The sequence below is a fragment of the Polypterus senegalus genome, chromosome 1 (genome assembly GCF_016835505.1).
Source record: "Polypterus senegalus isolate Bchr_013 chromosome 1, ASM1683550v1, whole genome shotgun sequence".
NCBI lineage: Eukaryota > Metazoa > Chordata > Cladistia > Polypteriformes > Polypteridae > Polypterus > Polypterus senegalus.
Genome location: NC_053154.1, coordinates 138,031,540 through 138,055,891, shown reverse-complemented (window position 1 = coordinate 138,055,891; position 24,352 = coordinate 138,031,540). Strand labels below are relative to the sequence as shown.

The 24,352-nt window shown below is 36.3% G+C and overlaps 1 protein-coding gene across 5 annotated transcripts in view; it reads left to right on the top strand.

Moving 5' to 3' along the window:
• The window catches only part of LOC120532652 (inactive N-acetylated-alpha-linked acidic dipeptidase-like protein 2), a 2,009,486-nt gene that overhangs the window by 406,214 nt on the left and 1,578,920 nt on the right, over window positions 1-24,352 (top strand). The window contains exon 1 of one of the 5 annotated variants that reach the window (XM_039758902.1): window positions 7,294-7,398. The exons of the other annotated variants lie outside the window; for them this stretch is intronic. The gene's annotated coding sequence lies outside the window, so the exon portion shown is untranslated. Of the gene's footprint in view, window positions 1-7,293; window positions 7,399-24,352 lie in introns of those variants that run through there. 5 annotated transcript variants of the gene reach the window in all.

The window sequence follows — 24,352 nt, the reverse complement described above, 5'->3', positions numbered from 1 at the left end:
TGACCCCCCAAACAGTCTGTGAGAGCTCACATTTTGTCTCACCTCTCTTTAAACTTTTTAACATACAGACTCGCACACACACATTGAGAGCTGAGCAGCCCCAAAGTGCTCAATTCAGTCAAGAGCCTGAGGGGCTGAGCCTAATCTTGCTGTGTTAGACACAAGGCAAAAGTTGCACTAAAGCCAAACAGTGGCCTTGCTCATCACACACATCAAAATAGAAGTTTATTTTCATTGACGAATGTAAACCTTTTTAAAATGCCACTCTAGCATTGTGCTGTTTGACAAAGCAGAGAAATGTCTGACAGTTTACGAAATAATAAAAGATTCATAAAATAAATAAGGACTATGAAAGCAAGAACTTTAGGTGAGGGAGTGAAGCACCAACATGCAGAAATCAGATGACTTTTCAATATACAGTGGAGGTAACTACAGTCATATAATATATACCTTATAGAAACAGTAGTATTTAAGCAGTGACATTAAGTTTAGTGGATTAACAGAAAATATGCAATATGCATCATAACAAAATTAGACAGGTGCATAAATTTGGGCACCCCAACAGAGATATTACATAAATACTTATTTGAGCCTCCTTTAACAAATATAACAGCCTCTAGACGCCTCCTATAGCATTTGATGAGTGTCTGAATTCTGGATGGAGGTATTTTTGACCATTCTTCCTTACAAAATCTCTCCAGTTCAGTTATATTTGATGGCTGCCGAGCATGGACAGCCTGCTTCAAATCATCCCATAGATTTTCAATGATATTCAATTCAGGGGACTGCGACGGCCATTCCAGAACATTGTACTTCTCCCTCTGCATGAATGCCTTTGTAGATTTCGAACTGTGTTTCGGGTCATTGTTATGTTGGAATATCTAACACCTGCATAACTTCAACTTTGTGACTGATGCTTGAACATTACCCTGACAAATTTGTTGATATTGGGTTGAATTCATCCGACCCTCGACTTTAACAAGGGCCCAGTCCCTGAACTAGCCACACAGCCCCACACCATGAAGGAACCTCCACCAAATTTGACAGTAGGTAGCAGGTGTTTTTCTTGGAATGCAGTGTTCTTCTTCTGCCATGCAAAGCGCTTTTTGCTATGACCAAATAACTCAATTTTTGTCTCATGAGTCCAAACCACTTTGTTCCAAAATGAATCTGGCTTGTCTAAATGAGCATTTGCAGTATATGTGCAGAAAGGGCTTCTTTCTCATTACCCTCCCATACAGATGTTCTTTGTGCAAATTGCGCTGAATTGTACAACGATTTACAGATACACCATCTGCAGCAAGATGTTCTTGCAGGTCTTTGGAGGTGATCTGTGGGTTGTCTGTAACCATTCTCACAATCCTGCGCATATGCCGCTCCTGAATTTGTCTTGGCCTGCCAGACCAGAGTTTAACATTGGCCTTCCATTTCCTGATTACATTCCTAACAGTTGAAACTGACAGTTTAAACCTCTGAGATAGCTTTTTGTAGCCTTCCCCTAAACCATGATACTGAACAATCTTTGTTTTCAGATCTTTTGAGAGTTGCTTTGAGGATCCTATGCTGTCACTCTTCAGATGAGAGTTAAAGGGATTTACAACTTGCAATTGACCACCTTAAATACCTTTTCTCATGATTGGACACACCTGTCTGTGAAGTTCAATGCCTAATGAGCTAATCCAACCAATTTGGTGTTGCATGTAATCAGTATTGAGCAGTTACAGGCATTCAAATCAGCAAAATTACAAGGGTACCCACATTTTTGCACAGCCAGTTTTTTACATTTGATTTAATTTCATTCAACTAAATACTGCTTCATTAAAAATCTTTGTTCGGAAAACACCCCAGTACTTCTAGGAAATGAAAGACATACCACTGCTATCTTTTTTGTTGAAAGCAGAGTAAATTATTATACAGGCTGAGTGGGGTTTCCAAACTTTTTCATATGACTGTATAAGAATTAATATAAGGCAGAATGTGAATTGTGGAAGTATGCTAGGTGTTTACCTTTCCAAAATAAAGAGCTGTTATTTTCTACACTGTAGGCATAATATCTATGTACAGTATTACTAAGTTTATGTATTAGATTTATTACTAATTCTATATGTAAAATCAGGTATGTTCAACATAAATACAAAGCCTGCTAGGTAATCATAATGTTTTCCACCTTTTCATCACAGTGCAGTTGCTTAGAAAATCAAATTCAACTCTCCTCATGCATTCTACACATGAAAACAAACCCAGCAGGGGTTAACAGCCTTGGACTTTTTGACAACAGTTTGTGAAAGTTAATTACAGGCTGAAAGTAAAGAAAAATTGAACTTGGCTTTTTAAACTTTTAATCTTACAGTAAATCATTCATCAGTAATATTTTAAACCAGTAACAGCGCACTGAACGATAACTTGCAGTGAATATACTTAACTTGAGCATTCATAGTTTTCATACTCTTTCTCTGTACGTTTAGCATTTGTTTGCTCATAGGCTGATGCGCTTAACTCAGCTCTTCCTTTCTCCACCCTAGCGGCCCGCTTCTTCTCTTTTTTCATAGGTATCTTTTCGCGTTAAAACTGATTAAGTCAGTGTTTGTGTTGCAATTACTTAGTACGTTTTCCTTAATTTTTCACTTAAGCTGGTACTTAAGTTTTCAATCTGCTTCAGGAATAATTTAAGATATGAAGAGGTAGGGGAAGTGATGGCAAAGGTGGTAGGGATGAGAACGGCGCACATACGGATGCAGCACACAGGCACCCTGCTGGCTGCTGCCAACAGTTGATTCCACAATAAAATAAAATAAAATAAAAAAGAAAGAGCAATAACCTTGGAGGTCAATCATTACCCCGAAAGCGGATAGTAGACGTCATCTAGTATACGTGTACCAAATTTCAGGTCACTAGGTCAAACGGTTTGCGAGCTACAGGTGATTTAAAATCCTGGACAGACAAACAGACAGCCACGGTAGTGTATTATATGAAAAGATCATATATTGAGTTTTGAAGTATTTAATAATAGGAAAATAGGAGAATACACAAAGTCATTCACAGTGACGGAATGTATTTTATTCCAGAAATAAAATACTGTTGTAAACTTATGAATTAAAAATAAAAAAAACAGAAAAAGAGATGATGATGGTTGAGCAATGGGAATTTTGTTTATAAATATAATTAAATTCTGTAAAAATTGTAGCTTCAATCAAATTGGAATGTTATGGTTTGATCTGTAATCTTGTACTGATACAAAGTTTTGGAGGGTTTAGATCAAAAGCATTTCCCTAACTAAAACGGGCACAGTGTATGGGAACAACAGTTTACCTCAGAAAAACTGGAACCCATAAGGCCTGAAATAAACATCAGATTAACTTAAAAAATGAAAATGTTGGAAAGTGAAATAAAAAAGTAGAGCAAATCACAAATCCTAACTTTGTAACGTGCACTACATACAGCTGCAGCAAGCGAACTGAACTAAACTCAGCTTCAGATGTGATTATTTACTTTGCTCACTCAAGAATTGGTTTTCAAGTTTTCCACCACTTGTAAGTACATGTGGAAAAACAAGTGTAGTACTACAGTATTATTATCATTTTTAAAACATTTTATTAATATGGCTTTACCATGAAAGTCATAGCTAGGCAATAAAGTTCTAACACTCAATCACATTTTACTTTAATTTATTATAAACACCAATGAAGTTTACAGGCTGTACATTTACATGGCCCATGCAGTGAATTGAATGCTTTAAGCATTGTACAAAGTAGACCAGGAGAAAAAAAAATATCATGAACATCTACAGTGGAGAGGGAACCAAAGGGATGGTGATTTGGAGGTTGGGTTTGATGTTTGTGTGGAAGAGATTGCAGCAGATATCCATATTATAGGACATAAATCAATACCATTAATGGGTAAAAGTGACTTCAAGTTGATTAATTCAAAACCAAAACCTCCTAAAAATGTTGACTGTGTATTGGCATCAAAGCCCAGAATTAGTACTGCCTCATTATTTGTGGGCTTGAATACGTGTCTACCAACAAAAAAATCTAAGGAAACCAATTACTGAAGAACAGCATCTCCATCAGCTAAAGAAAAATTTGTACTTCACTCTGTTCCATCATGCATTGGCTTCACGAGTGAATTTTGCAAATAAATTTTAAGTATTTTCCTTCGTTTGCATATACCGAAAAACCACTTTCTCTGCGTAATCATTCTCTGCATGCTGACAGCACTGAGGCGAGAAAAGAACCTGAAGCCTTCGAATAGTCCACTTGTTATAGGAATAACAGTGACACATATCAATAAGTAGATTTTCCTTTTTCAGTTATGAGATTTTGGGGTATTAAGTTTTACTATTGTAGTAGGCTTTTTTACCCCTAAATATTAATATATTGAAATGTCTTTCTTATCAGATACCTACTGACTTAGATGTACAGTCCTGCCAAATTTCAGCATTTTAACTGAATGGGGAGTGAGTAAGTGAGCAAGTCAACTTGGTATTATAAATATTACAAATGTGCAGAGAAACAAAAGAAGAGTTGGGCACCAGCAGGTATTCCATTTAATATCCATTGTTTTGAAACTGTGAAAATATAAAAAATATGGTGAGTTATTGTCACGTCACGGTGACAAAGATTAATGAGCTTGCAATCGACATTTCTAATGAAGGTCTCATTTCAAATGATGACGTCTTCCTGTTGGTCGTGGTATTTATGGTGCAGTGGAAGCTGAAGAGGCGGGATAGTTACTGTCTTTGGTGAAAGTGAACTTATCAGTCTTCCAGAATGTCCTCCTCCATTCTTAAGTCAAATGTAAATGGGTTAGTCACAGTGTCACATTCAAATCGACCCCATAATAGTAGCTAGCCCGACACCTGTAAATTATGCCCCACACTCTTGTGCTTGACTATATATTTATATATGTATATATCACACCTGGTGGCATGGATTGTGGACTATCTTACAGACAGACCTCAATATGTGCGTCTTGGGAACTGCAGGTCTGACATTGTGTGCAGCAATACAGGGCGCCGAGGGACTGTACTTTCTCCGGTCCTGTTCAATCTATATACATCAGACTTCCAATATGAGTCCTGCCACGTGCAAAAGTTCGCTGAAGACACTGCTATTGTGGGCTGCATCAGGAGTGGGCAGGAGGAGGAGTACAGAAGGTTAATCAAAGACTTTGTTAAATGGTGCGACTCAAAAATCTTACATCTTAACACCAGCAAGACCAAGGAGCTGGTGGTGGATTTTAGGAGGCCTAGGCCCCTCATGGACCCTGTGATCATCAGAGGTGACTGTGTGCAGTGGGTGCAGACCTTTAAATATCTGGTAGTGCAGCTGGATGACAAATTGGACTGGACTGCCAATACTGATGCTCTATGTAAGAAAGGTCAGAGCAGACTATACTTTCTGAGAAGGTTGGCATCCTTCAACATCTGCAGTAAGATGCTGCAGATGTTCTACCAGACGGTTGTGGCGAGTGCCCTCTTCAAAGCGGTGGTGTGCTGGGGTGGCAGTATAAAGATGAAAGACGCCTCACGCCTGGACAAACTTGTTAAGAAGGCAGGTTCTATTGTAGGATTAAAGTTGGACAGTTTAACATCTGTGGCAGAGCGACGGGCACTAAGCAAACTCCTGTCAATCATGAAGAATCCACTGCATCCACTTAACAGTGTCATCTCCAGACAGAGGAGTAGCTTCAGTGACAGACTTTTGTCACTGTCCTGCTCCACTGACAGACTGAGGAGATCTTTCCTCCCCCACACTATGCAACTCTTCAATTCCACCCGGGGGAGTAAATGCTAACATTAATTTTATTTTAATTTTTTTCATTTTATTACTATTTAATTTAATATTGTTTCTTTGTATCAGTATACTGCTGCTGGATTATGTGAATTTCCCCTTGGGATTAATAAAGTATCTATCTATCTATCTATCTATCTATCTATCTATCTATCTATCTATCTATCTATCTATCTATCTATCTATCTATATAATATAGGTTAAGCACTCTGCTGTGATAACAAGAGCAAGTATTCAGAAAAAAACGTAAAACATTGGAAATATTTATAAAGTGCAACAGACAGTGTGGTGCAGTGATTAAGGCTTTGGACTGCAAACCCTGAGGTTGTTTGTTCAATGAGATTAAATGAAGCAATCATCAAGGAAATATCAGCAGATAAAATATAATGTATTTTCCACATATTATAGTATTCTGTTTCTTCTTCTTTGTCATGTTTCATTATATTCTAAAAAAGGCACTTTGTGATGAAGAGGCACAAGTGAGCATTACACAGTAATCCTGTTTTTGAATTGTCTTTCTGTAAAGTCAGGCATAATATGCTTTGTAGACCTAAGTAAGAAGTCAATCTTAAAATGAATAGACAGGATTTAGCAAAGGGTGCTAAAAAGCAACCTATATAAAAAGATATAAACATTACCAGGAAATCTGGTAAATAAAAATACATGAACAATATAATTTAGTCATTAGTAATTTTGACATAAATTTGTAAATTAGTTTCTATTTAAGGAGTGTATGTGTGTTAGTGTGCTTGCAAAATGAAAAACTTTCATTTTCCATTGCCCTTCAGAATGAAAGCTTTGTTTTTTTCCCCAAACAAATTTGGAGACAATGAATCAGATCATTAAAATCCATCCCTTGACCACATAATTTTAACCCTCATTGCTGAAACTGAAAACAAAACTGCTTGCACACTATATGCAAAACTTATTAGGAAAGTTTTTCTTTTATATGCAAAGTTATATGCATTTTAGGAAACATATCTACAGCAAACGATTAAGCATCAAAAAAGAAAATAATTCTGGACTGTTGTATTCAATTTTGAGTTTTTCTGCCTGTGTACAAACCTAAAAGAACAAAGAAGTTTGTTCAGCTCTGCCCCCATCGAGAAGGTGCATGAGAGAGCACCTTGAACTTAGTGTCATTTGAGAATAGCTCTGTGAGCAGGTTGCTTTGTAGGTTACTTTTGAGACGTAGGATTGGCAATATTATTTAATTGTATTTTGTTTAGGAAAGCAAAACCAGATGGAGAAAGAAATGGCAAGTGTTTTCTTAATATAAAACCTTTGGGACATTCAGAAAGAGTAGAAGCACTGTATCAAATATTACAGTTTCATAAATGCTGTCATCATTAGTTTTAGTATCTCACCAACTGAAAGTCAGACAAGGAAGTGATGTCAGCAAGTCATGAAACAGGTTAGATAAGTTATGGTGAGTCAGGAAGCCACACATGCTAATTATACACCTGAGAAAGCAGCTATAGTATTACACTCCCACTGTAAAGGAGATAGTAGTGTGCAGAAGGGCTCTTTGATTACCTGCTGCTTTCACATCAGGGATTAACAATGGAAGAGCAGCTGACAATTTCTGCAAACCTGCCTCAGCACGGTAAATAAAACTGTCTGGTTTCAAGTTTTTTGTGTTTGTTGTTGTTATGTTATTTTTTTTTACCTTATGTGCTTTGTATGTGCAGCTGCCTGACCATGACTTCACTGCCAGGCTTGAAATACTCCAATGAATGGCAGTTTCTGAGAGCTAGAGCATTGTGTGATTTTATTTATCTTAACACTTCCTTCTTTTTTATTATGGCTTTCTGTGCTAAGTGTTTTTATATAACGGAGTGCACCTGCAAAGTTATATTTTAAGCACTGCACAATACTAGAGAATTGAATCGTTTTCTTAATCATACTGAGGTGTATTTGCTTGAACAGGTGTCAGGTTGGCATGACTGCGGAGTAGCAACAGGTGCACAAACCACCAGAGCCATAGAGGTTTGATTACCGACATGCGCATTGCATTAATACGTTCAGGTCTCACATGGGGAGCATCAGAGCATAGTACTCATAGAGAATCTGAAGTAATACTACTCAGTAGGGCAGGGTCAGGGAGACATTAAATATTTATGATTATTAAGATCCTAACAATATCACAAACAACTGTAAGCTCTGTGAGCACCTGTTAAAGCTAGTGTGCCAGATGGTTTGTGAGGTTGTTTAAATACAGTTTTTATATGTTGCAAATTAAGGATTGTATACATTTTTGTATGGGAAAAATAGGACATTGGCAAAAGCAATGCTCTTTCTTCAACTAACTGTACTCAAATAATGTTTTAAATGGTATTGCTCCTCCATAGTCCTATTCTTCCATTTGTTTTATGTTCACTTTTTGTAAACGCCATTGTGAGGTTTAATGTCAGAATTTGTAACAAATTATTATAAAATACTGCAATGAATCTGAGCAAGGGGAGTAATTAAATAAAAGTATAATAATGGATGAAGTAATTAAACTATGCACGTAACTTACTTTGTAGATTTTTTACTTTTTAAAGGTTATAAATATGTATACCAGCACTATATGCTGGTATAGCAGGCAATCAAGCTAAAGAAAATTAACATATATGTTCTTTATATAGTGTTTGTGTGTTATATATATATATATATATGAAATTTTAAAAGGAACACATGTAATATAATATGGCAAGGGATTCAATGTTTTATCAACATCCCAAGATTGGTGAAGCGCCCCGCTGTGGCACAGTGCAGCTGAGTGCAGCTAAGCTCACATCACTGCCATCAACCAGTGGGGCTCACAGCATTATGAAAACATGCCTGTTAGACGTCATTGTGCACTATTCCTGCAACTATTGGAGTTTGAGTGGGGTCGTGTAGTGAGCCTTTGCCAAACAGGATGGTTCTTCCATGAAAGTGCAGAACAAATGAATGCCCACAGTGTACCCCATGTGACTACTACCTGCATTAATGAGCTTTTCCCATAGAGCGCACTAAGCTATTGAAGTATGGTTGTACAAGTAAACACAATATTTTATTTGATTGGCATACAAAAGGTTAGTGATAGATGTAACAAGTATATTAGTGTTCACTGGGACTTTCTTGGAAAATAAAGGATATGTCAAATGACATGACTTCTCCAATAAGCTTCAGCTGTAGCCTTTATTTACATAAACTTAGTGAGTTGATGGCAGTTGGTGGCATGCTTCTGTGAATCTGATCATGTAATGTGGAATGCCCTGCGACTGACTCCAACTGTTCTGCAACTCAATCTGATAAAATCAATAAGGTTTGTTTTTTTTTTAACTCGTATGGGTGGACTCTTTGTGCATGAGAACTGGCAATCATTGAATGGTCATCCAGAAGTACTACTCATATGCAGTCCTATAAGGTGTTTTGTACTACATAAACAGAAAAGAAGCCTCTGTCTGATGTCTCATGTTTTATGTACCACTACAGAATGGAAAAAGTCATAACTGTTAACCCTTAGTACAGCACCGGTTCCAATAAGCAGCATGTTATTGGCTGTCACAGATGGGCAAGCATGACTGTACTGGAAGGTCAGGACTCAGTTGGTAAATTAGAAATGCCCAGCAATTTTCAGTTGTTTAAATTAACATGGTACAGTGACAAGATCAGCAGCTGACGTTGACAAGCCTAAAATACCCAACAATTCGAATTCACGTAATGTGACATCAACTTAAGACTGGTAAAAAAAAAAAAATGTGTATTGCTGGACTTGTGGTTGGTGTGTGTTTTTGTCAGGTTGGGGCAGCTGGTGCATCCCCTGGTGGCCACTGTAGATCTGTATATCTATATCTATATATATATATCTATATATATATATCTATATATATATATATATATATATATATATATATATATGTATATATAGTGAGATTTTTGAGACCCCAACTGCCCTATGCGTTGAAACTTTGTCCTGTGCTAGTGCAGCTGCAAGTTCGTAAACTCACTGTGTAACACATCTGTCGCCCGATGCTTGTTGTGGAGAACATTTAAAACTGTCTGCTTGACCTGGCCTTGCACTCACTTTCTGTTTCCTCTCTTGTGCAGGAATGCTATCTGTTGTTTTGAAGAGAGTGAATGCAGGACGATGTCATCATCACTGCTTGCATGCTGCATGTGTTTGAGTGACAGCTCAGTGTTTTCACAAGTCTGAGACTCACACATCACAAGAGATAGATAGAGAGAGACAGACAGAGAGAGAGAGAAAGAGAGAGAGAGTACTGTCCTGCTGAGGGTAACGATTGGAAAGTGTTTCCCCTGGGAATTTAATGTGTGGTGTGTGCTGAACTTGTGCCTGGTGTCTGTCTGTGTCTGGTTTGGTGCTCCACTTGCAGGCCACTATTTATATATTTATATATATATATATATATATATATATATATATATATATATATATATATATATATATATATATATATATATATATATATATATATATATATATATATATATACAAATGCACCAAGGAGAAGCAGTCGCTCTTCCAAACCCCCTTACATTTTTTTTACCTCCTCTTTGCTTGATCAGCTGCTGGCTTGCTCCTGCTGCCGTACTGTGTGATCTGCATCTCGCATGGCGCTTTGTCTTTTATTTCTGGTCCCGGGCGTGGTTAAATCTTTTGTCACAAAGTCTCGTATCACGGGACATACAGTAAGTTCTTGATATTTTTTAGCTTACAACATCACATAAAGTTCGATAAATTATGAAAAGAATGATACCAAACATGTATACTGTATGTAGGTTTTAAAATAAGCCCAATTTAAAGCATGACAAAATAAAAAAGTGACATAAGATCGTTGCACAAACTTGTTGCACTTTTAGGCTTAGGATTTTATATATAGAGAGTAGATAAGTATATATATATATATATATATATATATATATATATACTGTATATATATATATATATATAATAAGATTAGGTACAGGATATACAGTATACAGTAAATGCATTTTTTAATTTTGACTGAAAATGTATGTTGTTTTCCTACAATAATATATTATAGTGCATAGTACTGCACTATTCATTACCAAGATCTTATGTTTAATCCATTCATTAAGTTATTTTCCATACTTACTTATCCAATTGATATATTTTATTTTTCATTTTGCTTATCCCTTTGTTTCTGTCTCGGTGCTAGTGTGTTATAGATGACTTGATTTTTCAAGTTTTATTAAACATTCTTCCATTAGGAAAAACAGTTTTTAAGTTTATTTTCTTTTAATTTTAACTCTCATTTGCTGTTGTTAAATTATTCTGCTGTATATTTTGAGTGAATGCCAAATAGAGACTAAGTTTTCCTTGCTTTGTGCTAGGATAGTCTTGCAGGTAGTCTTGGAGAAAATTAAAAATAATTGTTCCTGGTGTTTCTGAATTATCTGACCCCTTGATTATTTTACTAATTACTTATTACTGAATTTATTTTTCAGAGCAGTAATACATCATACATGAGGGACTTTGATTTTGTTAATGAATATATTTTCACACACTACATATCTTGTGTGTGTGTTTGCGTGTGTGTGTGTACAGCATGAATTTATGGGTTATGACTGACATTTTAGAATTATGGATATTACATTCTGATGTTTATAAAGACACATTTTATGTTCGAAACAGACATTGGTTTTTGGTGTTGAATGTCTATTTGGCTGTTAGTCTTTCTTTTAAAAAGATTGAAAACTGCATGATGGACACAAACCATAACAACTGAACTTGGAGATGTTGCACTGGTTAATGAGGCTCAGTAGAGCAGAGTCGCTGTTGATTGAAGAGTCAGGTCTGAAGGTACAATTCCATCTTATGAATCATCTTTAGGCCTTTTCAGCAACTTATCTGTCACCAGTTTCTCTGTAGTCTCTTTCTCAGTGCTGGATTTTTTTTACTTAAACCATGAGGGTACAGTTCAATAAAGGGCTTTGTTGCTTAATGACTTAGCATTAAAAAAGCACTTTGTAAAACTACCATTAATTAAACAGGAACAAAATATGAATAACAGAAAACTGCAAATAGTCAGCACCTTCCCTTTAGTTATTTGTTCTTTGTCTATGAAATTCTGTAAAGGCAGGTTGCATTCCATTTACTTATAAAGAAATCTCACTAAAATAGTTACATTAGTGTATATAGTAATTTTAATCAGTTTATTCTTTTTAATCAGTTTGTGAATTATTTGTATTTATTGGTTGAATTTTTAAAGGCTGTTTATCTGTTTGTAATAATAGTTTACATTAAGATTTGTATAGCTGGGTGGCCCCCTGTGTGTCAGAAAATAAACAAAAAATATTAATTCATTTTGGCCAAATTTAAATGTAGAAGACAACAGAATAATCTGTATGCCTTTAACTTTTAAAAACTCTATCTTCGCATCTCCCTCTAGGTTTGTTTTCCAAAAAGTGAACAAAGTGCTGTGTGTTGCGGGTTACTTTTGTGTAGGAGTTAAATAAAATAAAATATTTGTACTTTAAAACTTTATTTTTGATCTTGTGTTCAAGCTTTTCAGTGTGTGTGGGGGGGGGATCAAGCAGCAGTGGAAACCTGCAGAACATGGAGTAAATAGCCTAATAGTACCCACTGTAGCAGAAAAGCAAAGAGCATTTGTAAAGATCCCACCCACCCCGGCTATAGCATTTTTACTCCTTTGCCCTCTGGCAGGCACCTCAGAGCCCTGCATGCCTATACTACCAGGCTGAAGAACGGCTTTTACCCCAAAGCAGTCAGCCTATTAAATACATAGTGATCACTGCCCCTTCATATAACAGAAACCACCACTGATCAAACTGAACTTCTGCATCAACCACACATAATCACACACTTATACATGACCCATGTGGAACTCATGAGCACTAAAGTGACTGTAATCTTCACTGTGATTTCATTTATTTGTGACTTCATTTATGTGCTTTATTGTCTCCTCATATATTTTTATTTAAGGCATCTGTAGGCTTGCTACAAATAATATGCAATTGTATTGTACAGTGACAATAAAGGTACATTGCATCTTACATCTAAAAAGCAACCAAGTTTCCTTAGTACAATGGGATATAAAATGGGTTACAAGATAAAGCAGTACATGTATATACCATTCCTACTGGGGAGAGTTAGCACCCTTAGGAGAGTAAAGGGATCAGCATTCATCCATAAGGTGAATACATTTTATGTGCCGTGTAGGCGGTACTGCCAGGCTCAAAAAGAAGGCAGGAAAAGATGGATTCAGAATTAGGAGCAATCTAGGAAGGCAAGTAGTTTAAAGGTATAGTTTAATAAACACAAACAAAAACACACAGCAGGCACTCTTTAGGAAAGAGTGACAAAAGCAAAAAGTTGAGAAAGTTGCCATTTACAGTATATAAAACAATCTGAATGGACGCGTTGAGGATGTCTGGATTTGACGAGAAAGCATTGGAGATTTAATACTGCACTAAAGGTACTCCAGTGCAAACAGTAGTATCAATATTCACCTTTTTATCAATATAAAAAAACAATTTTAAGGTGAGATATTATAATCTTGGAGGACTTTACCGAAATACTAACTGGGCTAACCTTACAAATAATACAGTAGAGGAACAGTCAAAAATCAGTTCAGGTTATGTTTTTTGAGGAAGCAATAAAAGGATATGATAAGGTGGTGCATATGACATTATTTATTGGAATTTTTCTGAAGGTTTTAACACATGAGAGGCTAAGCATCAAACGAAAAGAAGTGGGAGTACAAGGCATAAGGTATTGATAAGCAGTGATGAGCAAAACAATTTGTTTGAAACAGAATTCACAATGAAACTCTGCATTTCACTTTGCAAAAAAAGAAGAGGGCATTTAATTTCTTTCTGGAAGCACTTTTATGCATTATTCTGCACACATCTGGCTGTCATTTAGTAGATAAAGAAAGGTGGAAAAAATAAATTGCAGAAAGTGTGCAGATCCTCATCTAGGATAAGGCGGTTGCTAGATAACGGCAGGCAGAAGTGGGGGTTGGCAGCAGCAAGTTTCTGTGTACAGTAATACGGTAATGTGCATGATGGTGCATTCTGGTGTCTTAGCTTGGAAAATATCTAGCATGTTACATTATGTAAAAATATATTGCACTCCATTACAGTAATGTGAATGAATGGCAAAAACAGAATTGATTTGCCAGTGTGTTATAGATTACATGTTTTATGCAACTGCAGAAAAGAACACAGGTGAATATGGAAGTGTGAATGAGGATTTAGGGAGCAGTAATCCTTGTTTGTCACCAAAAAAAAACCTATGAAATTCCAAAAAACCCCTTAGTGAGTTAATTATATATTATGTTAAAATAAATATATATTAAATACCAGCTGTGTAAGACAGTGCTGTAAAAAGCCTGGGGTCCTAGAAACTATTGAAATAGTCTGAAAAAAAATTGAAATGTAGAGATGTCAGGTAATTAAAAGGAACTACAGTAATCCCTCCTCGATCGCGGGGGTTGCGTTCCAGAACCCCCCGCGATAGATGAAAATCCGCGAAGTAGAAACCATATGTTTGTATGGTTATTTTTATATATTTTAAGCCCTTATAAACTCTCCCACCCTGTTAACATTATTATAGCCCTCTAGTCATGAAATAACACCCTTTAGTCAAAAGTTTAAACTGTGCTCCATGACAAGACAGAGATGACAGTTCGTTCTCACAATTAAAAGAATGCAAATATATCTTCTCTTCAGGAGCAGAGAATTTCAGAGAGAGAGAGAGAGAGCGCTCGCAAAGAAAAGCAAACAATCAAAAAATCAATACTTGTGCTTTTAAGTTTGCCGCGGCATTTTTAGAGGAGCGTCAGTATCTTTTAAGCAAACAGCCCCTCTGCTCACATCTCCTCCGTCAGGCGCAGAGAATGTCAGAGAGGGTGAGATAGAGGCAGAGACAAGCAAACAATCAAGCTACGCGCGGGATGCATATCTTATAGCATTGAGGAGTTTTAGTTAATATGTAATACATGCTCTGATTGGGTAGCTTCTAAGCCATCCGCCAATAGCGTCCCTTGTATGAAATCAACAGGGCAAACAAACTGAGGAAGCATGTACCCTAAATTAAAAGACCCATTGTCCGCAGAAATCAGCGAACCAGCGAAAAATCCGTGATATATATTTAGATGTGCTTACATTTAAAATCCGCGATAGAGTGAATCCGCGAAAGTCGAAGCGCGATATAGCGAGGGATTACTGTACTCTGGGCATCTCTCTCTTAGGTGGATTAATTTTGCCGACATGCTCGCCTTGCTTGTGTATTAGTGGTTAAGTGACTCTCTTTCTTCGGAGGTTTCATTTTGCCGACGTGCTCGCCACACTTGTGTATTAGCGGCGGGAGGAAAAGTAAAAGGGATACAGTTTTGCTGATGTGCTCGCCATTCTTCTGTAATAGCGGATGAGTGAGTGACTTTCTTTGAATGTTGTGTTTTGCTGAAGTGCTGGCCTCACGGGCGTATCCTTGGAGGTAGAGTCTTTAGCCTGACTCCACCTCTCACTTCAGGGCCGGACAGACAGACAGACACACTTCCACGCATAGACATTTATATATAAGAAAAGAGAACAAAAAGACACAATAAGCTGTGTATTAGTAACCTACAAATATATTCAGTCATGCTATATGCAGTTCTGGAAGATGAGAAATATTACTTTGCCATTTTTAACCTTAGTATTACACGATTCTATCTTCTTTTTTGCAAGAGTGAATCTTATTGTTATCCTTGAGGTCTTTTGTTAGATAAGCCCTGCTTCACAATGCATTGAACCTGTTTGAATTGCTAACGACTTTCTTATTATTAACAAAAGTGCTTCTGCTTACATTTTATTATAGGTGAAAGTTACGCAAATACAGCACATGTTCATATATATGGAGTCAGAAATTCAAATCTGATGAATATTTAGTTTTATGTACACATATTGTCACAACAAGACACCAAGGAGCCACTAAAAGGTTTGGGGTAGCCACCCCGTATATTTGTAGGTTGTTGAAACACAGAAAAGCAACTGGTATTATGGAGTTCAAAATGGAACTGATGCACAGGTAGAAAACAGTGGTATTTAAAGAAAGGCAGAGAAATTGACGTCATTGGGCCCGGAACCAGAATTGACGTCATCAGGGCCAGGCAGAATTTCCTGAGAATGGTCTGCAGGAGAAGAATAGAAAGGGTTAATGCATTCAGAAACCCCTGGTTTAGGAATTTCTTTGATTCAAGCCCCCTAGCTGCCTCCCATGCTCACATGTATGACAATATTTAAAGTATGTTTATGCAGCAGTCATAATATTGGCATGAATATTCTGGTGAGCACAATCATGGACATGGGAGAGAGATGTTCTCAGAGAGAGCAAAGCCATAATTAGAAGCTATGCAGAGTTCAGTGTGTGTGTGTGTGAGAGAGAAAAATGATCAAACTCTTAAATAGTATAACTTACAAGCTGTGCTGCTATACTTAAATCCACTGGCCCAGCAACCCAAAATCAGGCTAGCAGCATCAGGCACAAAGGAATTTGCACATACTCCAAAAATAAATATTTTGCTAGGTAACAAATTGCAAGCCTGTGTAATGGTTACACTGATCAGATTTTTCATCTCAAGTATTTTAAGATCAGTAGTTAGTTTTGCCTTTAATGCTAGCTTTTTGAAAACCTTATATTACTTTGTACAGGCGTGCTAGGACTATGCCATATCCCCATGTTTGAGTAAAATTTTTGGTATTATTATATTGTACTAAGCAAAGTATTTTGCAAAATATTTACATGGTTTTCTGTCATCGGCAGTCCTGTGGTGGATGTGACGTGATGTACCCATCCAGTTTAACTAAATATATTCTAAGTTGCACCAGCTCAACACATTATAAGAAATGCTGTAGATTTAATTTGAAAGGGTTCAGTTTGCCATTTTTGTGTATCACTCTACATTGAATAACAAATAATTACAAAATGAAAACATTTTTAGAAGGTTTTCAGATTTATTAAGAATCAAAATAAAAAACAACTGAAAATGTAAATACTTGCATTAATATAAGTATTAAGACCCTTTCTCTTGGCACTCCGAATTGTGGTAAGGTGTATCCTGTTGGCTTTAGTTATCCCTGAGCCATGTTTGCCACCGGACTGGAGTCTACTTGGGTCAAATTGAATTGATTGGACATCTGTGGAGAGACCTGAAGATGTCAGTTTACAGATGCTTGCCATTCAGTCTAACAGAATTTGAGGGAATCTTCCAGAAAGATTGGAATAAAACTGCCCAAATCTAGGTGTGCAAAGCTTGTTCTGACTTATCCAAGCAGACTTACTTCAGTAATTGCTACCAAAGGGGATTGTAAAAAGCACTGAATTAATGTCTGATTGCTTATATGAATGAGATATTTCAGTTTTTTGGTTTTAATAAATTTGCAAAACATTTCTGATAGCGTGTTTTCATTTTGTCGTTAAGTGTAGATTGATGAGGAGAAATGGGAAATGTATTTATTTAAAATTAAATCTGTAACATGATAACATTTGCCTAAAGTGAAGAGGTCTGAATACTTTCTGAATATATATATATATACAGTGGAACCTCGGTATACGTCCTTAATTCGTTCCAGACCCTTTGACTTATACCAAACAAATTTTTCCCATAAGAAATAATGGGAAAATGATTAATCCATTCCAATGAAAAAAAAAAATCCTATTGTTATTGGCATATTATACATTGATGGAGTTGTATAAAATAATTTAAACACTGCTTAATACTAAAATACATACATACAAAAGCAATTAGATGAAATAAATTTTACCTCACTTTACTTTTTAATGACATCTTTGTTTTTCACAATCGTAGATACCGTCGTTCTCAGCAAACGGTATGCAACAGCCATGTCCCAGATACGCATGCCACCTTCATACTTTTCAACAATCAATTCAAAGTTACATGAAAAAAAACACAAAATCACGTTGTGACGATGCAGGTTTGCTGTATGTTCCCATCTGCTGCCGGGGAGCCCTTGAATCCTACACCGTCGGTAATGTGCCTCGCTGCTAACCTCATGGGTAACAACAAAGCAAGGGGATGGTGAAAAAGTGCAAAGTGCTTTTATTAAAACAATTAACAAAACAAGGTGTTCAAATTAAAGTGCAGTCTCCAAAGTTCCAATAAATAATCCATAAAATCAGAAGTGAAACGTGGAGGTTAAAAGCAATAGAAAAAAGTCTTCTTAAAAACGACGAAGTTAAAATACAGCAGGAGGCATTCTTTAAAAATAAAAAATAAAAAAAACAAGAAGTCCGGTGCCTGCTTCCCAACTGGGGAGTCGCCCTACTTGCAGCTGACCTTCGCTCTGCCTGCTTCAGCCACTTCATCCATGCTCTCTCTCTCTCTCTCTCGCTCTCCCATCCGTTCTTTCTTTTTACTCCACTTCTAGCCGACTCATGCTTCTGTTTATCAAGATAAGCAGCCCCAGGAACAATCATGAATGCGGATGGTCCCTCACAAGTGCACTTTGGTGAGAAACGCCCACATCGCTAATCGCCCTGACAACCTTCAGCCACATAACCACCACGCCCCTTCACCAAGCTGCGAGCGCGGTGATTATTTATTTTAAAGCTGGACTTTGACAGGAGCTATGGAACCGCTATATCACACACGTGAAAGTTCAAAGAGAGTTATAGCGCGGGTTGTTCACTAAATGCTAGCAACTGGCGCACTAACGCTCGTGGGCAGTCGTGGCTTTGTCTCGAGAGAGGTAAACAAGGTTGGCACGCGAGTCGTATTCCAAACAAAGGTCGTATACCAAGCAAAATTTTTTGTGTCCAAACAGGACGTATACCAAGTTGGACTTATTCCAAAGCAGACGTATACAGAGGTACCACTGTATATATATGTATATATATATATATATATATATATATATATATATATATATATATAATGTCTTTATGTACTAGTTCCAAATTTATACAGATGGTTTACATATATACTGTGCAAGGGTGAGTGCGATTGTCAGATTATTAAACAGTTCTGTCCAGATCTGTTTTCTGCCTTGTGTCCAGTGCTGCCAAGACTGTGACACTCTGCAGCCCTAAATTAGACTAAATAGATCTGAGAAGACTATGCTACATTATATGTCATTTTCCAATTTACTTGCAATATCTATGTTCATACAGTATGTATAAAGTAAAAGGAATAAAAAAGAATGTTTCTGTTTTTTAAAAGGCTTAATTTAATAGGAAAAAAACAGGAATGCATTAAGAGCAGTTCTTGCAATCTACTAGGTGATTTAAAATGTATAGCTATTAAAAATGCATGCATCTTGCTCTCTTAAACAATTTGCTATAGTTCCTCCTCTTTATAATTACATACCTTTACTGATACCGTTGTTTACACAGACGCTGTAAACCAGTTGAATAGTAATTCTGCTTTAATGGGAGACAGATGTAATCTGCATTTGCGAACATATTAAAACAATTAGGATAAATAGGGCCTTCACAGTCTTGGGTCTTATCCAACCTGTCATCACTATAGAAGTATTGTTTTCAGCTTCCTGCAGTGTCACATTTATTTTTAATTTGTTTTAAATGTATAAAAGGTCGCCACAATGTTAGAACAATAAAATGAACATGAAAGCAAATTATTTTTTGAGGGGGAACATATCATTTTCATTTTCATAATTACTAATGCTTAATGAAGGGTTGACAGGACAAAAACGAAAACAACAAAAAAACATTTATTTATTTATCTACCTATTGATTTGGAAAAAAATGAAGCTTGTTTTGCTTTTCCAGTTTCTCTGGTGACAGTACTCAATGTGAAATTGCAGTTTTATTGGTGTGCTATGGATACAGTGCTTTTAATTTAGCATTCTTCTTTGCATATATTAGTTTAATGTTAGGTTCAATAAATATTACTTGAAAAATGCAAATAATCCAGCACATACATTATTAGCCATGTTAAAATGCAGTAGCACTGCTCTCTGCCATACAACATCACCCATTAACCCTCATCCACTTACTTTACCAGCTCTGCCCAGTACAGCCTAGACCAGCATCATGTATGGTGTGCTACTCAATCCATGGCTGTGTTGGCACACACACACACACACAAAAGTCCACACTGATACTGATGTGGCCAGCAATAAATGTTTACCCTGTATTCCAGATAGTTAATAAAATAACGTTGATAAGTTAACTTTAAGGTCCTAGAACTTAACTCAGTGCTTCACATTAAATAAATGTCATTTATGAACATCTGTTTCTTAAGACATTTCTTTGGAGAGGCTTTGTGTTAAAAGCTTCATTTACCACTTCATTTATTAATTGAGTTATACACATAAACATTTTTTTTACTTCACTCACTAATTTTGTTTGACTTTAATTTGCTTTCTAAGGTTTGTGATGGTGGCTGAGCAGTACTTCTTGAAGTGGAAAATGCACTGTTTTATTAATAGAGGTTGTTTAAGAATGTTTATGAAATACAATATTGCTTACTTTTAATTGACTGTCAGTTCGTCCATATTGGTTGGATGGTGTGTGGCACTGTATCTCCAAGTGTTAGTGCCATCAAGCCACAATGCCTGCAGATGGCATCTGAGACCACTTCAGTCCTAAACAAGCATTAGACCTTAAAGAGTAAGATTGCTTAGATAGCTCCCAGGAAGCCTTACCTGAAAGGGCTATAAAGTCAGGCTGCTGTCTAATGGGCCGGAAGGATGCAACTGACCTCTGGCCACTTCTGTACCTCCTTCAGCAACGGATCCTTCTGTTAAAGTGTTGACTTTTCTGGCCAGATTATTGACCTCCTGTATGTTCTCACTGGTTTCTCTATCTTTCTCTCATTCTTAAAATAGGAGGCGGTCAGACCTCTCTGTTGCATGTACACTAGTTTCCTGGCAAAATGTTGTAATTTTATATCCAGGTAATCTCTCTCTTTCTGTCTGCTGTACTAGTGTCTCTGCTAATTCATGTGTCTATCTGTCTGTCTATCTATCTATCTATCTATCTATCTATCTATCTATCTATCTATCTATCTATCTACCTTCCTTCCTTCCTTCCTTCCTTCCTTCCTTCCTTCCTTCCTACCTACCTACCCAACCAACCCCACCCACTCTACAAGACTTCATTGTGGAATGGCTTGGTAGGTGGAATTACTTCCAGAAAATAAAACTCTGTGAGATTTGCCTTCCTTTATTGTCACACATCTCTTTTTGGATATCTAGACTCCCTCCTGCTAAACTTTCATGTTCAGGATGGGTTAATGGCAGCAAGTTCCCTGTGTTAATTATTTTCTGACAATTTCCTGTGAATCTTTTTGTCTGTTCTTAAAGGACATCTTCATTTTCTGAATCTGTGGGTCTGACATTTGATATTTTTGCTATGTCACCATCAATGTCCACTGTTAACTTACATGTTTATGTGAGCAGCTTGATTTTTTTTACTGAGAAGTATTACTGTCTTGGTGCTTTGAATCATAATTCATTGTATGAGGCTAAAAATATATTTTTGGTGTCATTACTATAGCATGCTGTCACACAATAGTTCTCATTGGCAGCTTGTCTTTTGTACATGAAATGCTAAGTATCTGACAGTCTGGGGCACACTACTGCTAAGCTGTAAGAATTATTTTTGCCAAGCTTTGTTCAATAAAATTCATGTAATTAAAGTTGAATAGTTTTGTACACTCAGTAAAATGGGGAAGCTACATGGAAAAAACTGAATGTTATTTATTTATCTTCGTACTTGTTTAAGTATTGAGTATGCATCAATAGTTTTGTGCAGAATATACAATGAATAATGAAGTGCAATAAAACTTTGTTAAAACAGATCCAAAGTGATTCTTCTGCTTTTAGTATTTGGATAGAAGTTTAATTTTGGAATATCCCAATGTTAGCTTCACACAAGACTTCTTATATCATTATCTTGCAAAGCTTTTACATTGAAGAATTAGCCTTTTTTCTGTTTTTTTTCTCTCATGTGCATCCTTTTTTTTTCTGTTTCTGTAACCCTTTTTTCTCTCCATCATTCATCAACATCTTTTTTATGAGTTGATTCAAATATAAGAAATTGCATCTGTGCATCTGTACGCTTTGCTTACACAGGTTTTCCTTCCAGCTGTGTTCTTAATCATAATTCTCTCCCCCTATTAAAACTCTAATGGCCTTCATTTTGTATTTTATTCTGGTTTTGATTTTCTTCTTTTAGCTGAATCTAAAGAGTGTAGTAATCCGTTTTACTGTTGTTTTGTTTTTTTTGTTTTTTGTTTTTTTTTTTGCAGTGATGCATTTAAACTTCTTTTCCATTTCATTCTATTTGCATCAGTTGTAGCTGCTGTGAAGTAATGCAGCTGGAATGAATGGTTTATGGAAAAAGGCAGGCTTTATTGATAAATACCTTGCAAGCTAAATATTGCTTTTAGTTCAAAACTACTGTTATATGCTCAATATATACCAAAAACAGCTCTGTAAGCAGGGGACAAATAACCCCCATTTGACTGCACATCCCACAACTCATATCCCCCATATTTAGATGACATTCTGTCTGTGACACTTAAAGCCCAAACCTTTATCTTTCCCTGCATTACAAAGGGTTATCAAGAACGTAAAGCTTCAGGAAAGGGGATTTCTAATAAAAAAAGCAGTAGTAGATTATAATTGCTCTTGCTGTAGAGTGATGTCTTTTAAGCACATATTCTGAAGAAATGTAAATAAACAGGCTATTGGGGGTGTTAACACCCACTTACCTATAACAGATTATAATTTACTATGACCATAAACACTTGTTCTTTAAATAATACATAGGGAGCAAGGGTAACCTGGTTCAAGAGGCCTCTACAGGACATACCAATCATTCCGGTGGCACTATCATTGTGAGTTACTTCACTGGACTGGTCCCAAGAAAAGGCTATTACCTGCCAAAGCCCAGTAGAGTCAAGTGTTAGGAGGTGAGCTGGGACAAAAGTCCTTGAGAAAATCTGACGAGAAATTTAGAGGCAGAGCAGGAGTTGAGAGACCAGTTTTCATGGTATTTGAGGAAGGGCATATGAGCAATCCATCTTTTGTTTTTAGTTAAATGAGAGCTCCACGGTTTATCTATAAAAAAGGTGTTTTAATCAGAATTTCCATTTGCTGTGTTCTCATCCATGTACTTTTTTATGTGCAGTTTGTATTTAAGTATTTTAAAATCTTTTTGTTATGACATTGACATCTCTTCAGCATCTTTGTTTTTCAAGTGCCTTCCTCTTTCTGTGCTTTCCTTCATATTACAAGTTTCCTTCATATTGGTCAATCTTTTTGCAGTTGCTATGGCATTGCTGGTCACATGACATGGAAGACATGTAAAGTATCATCAATTTAAGATGGTGTCTGGGACTACATATAAGTATTGGATTTTCTTATTAAACAAAAAACATTTTTAGTTAGTTTAGACAGTGGAAAACAATTCAAGATATGTAAAAAAATCTTTTTTCTAGCTCCCTTTTGGCTTAGAATTTCATGTCTGTGGCCTACACTCTCAAAATGTCTGAGGTCTATAAATCCCAAAATTAAAGCAGGGAACCATAATGGGCAAATGTGAACATAAACAGTCATTTTTATAATTACATTTATCACAGATTTTTTGAAAAATACCCAACGTGAGCAATGCAATAGACGGAAATCAAAAATGAAAACCCAATAAGAATGAAAAATTCCAAAAACTGGAAGATGCTATATGAAAAGATCAGAAGACCAACAAGACCTACCCATTAATCCATAAAAGGATTGTAGGAGAACCTGAGCAACATGAGCAGCAAGTTAAAGTCTCAAGGTTAGCCTGAGACAAGTTAGGCCTTTATATAGGCCATAGCTAGCCACCATAGCTGCAATATAAAGAACCATACTCCCTTCAGCTCAGCATATTAACCACAATGAGAATAACAAGATACGTAGCTAAACAAATTAACCTACTGGATTATAACACAATAACCAAAAAGAAAAAAAAAAGAAGGCAATAAAATGAAAAGCAAAATATCAAATAACCATTCATTCATGAAAAACATCAACACAGAAAAAGAGCACAAAATGATCAATATCTAAATAAACAAGTTAAAAAAAAGAGAACAGAAACCGGGGGTAGTGGCCTGGTTAAATTGTGACAGTCAATATAATTGTGAGTCTAACATATCCTCAGTTTAATTTCCTGGTCTAAACTTCTTTTTACTGTATGTCCCTTGATCTTTGTCAGATTATTAAACTTTCATTCGGTACATGCTTTGTTTGGTACTGTACTTCTTTCTGCTGATATTCCTTCTTGGGCCATTTAATTAACAGATTATGTTGTTTCCATACCTTTGGAATGTTTATATCCACTTTACAGCACATACAGAAGAGATTATCTATCTATCTATCTATCTATCTATCTATCTATCTATCTATCTATCTATCTATCTATCTATCTCATATGACTTCATCCCCATGTGATTTATATACTTGGTAAAATGCAGCATCGTTCAGAAATGTAAATAAAGCTGCAGAATCTTTTATTTGATATCACCTTTAATCAAGAAAAAATAACGGGTTACTTAGTCATTTACATTCCAATG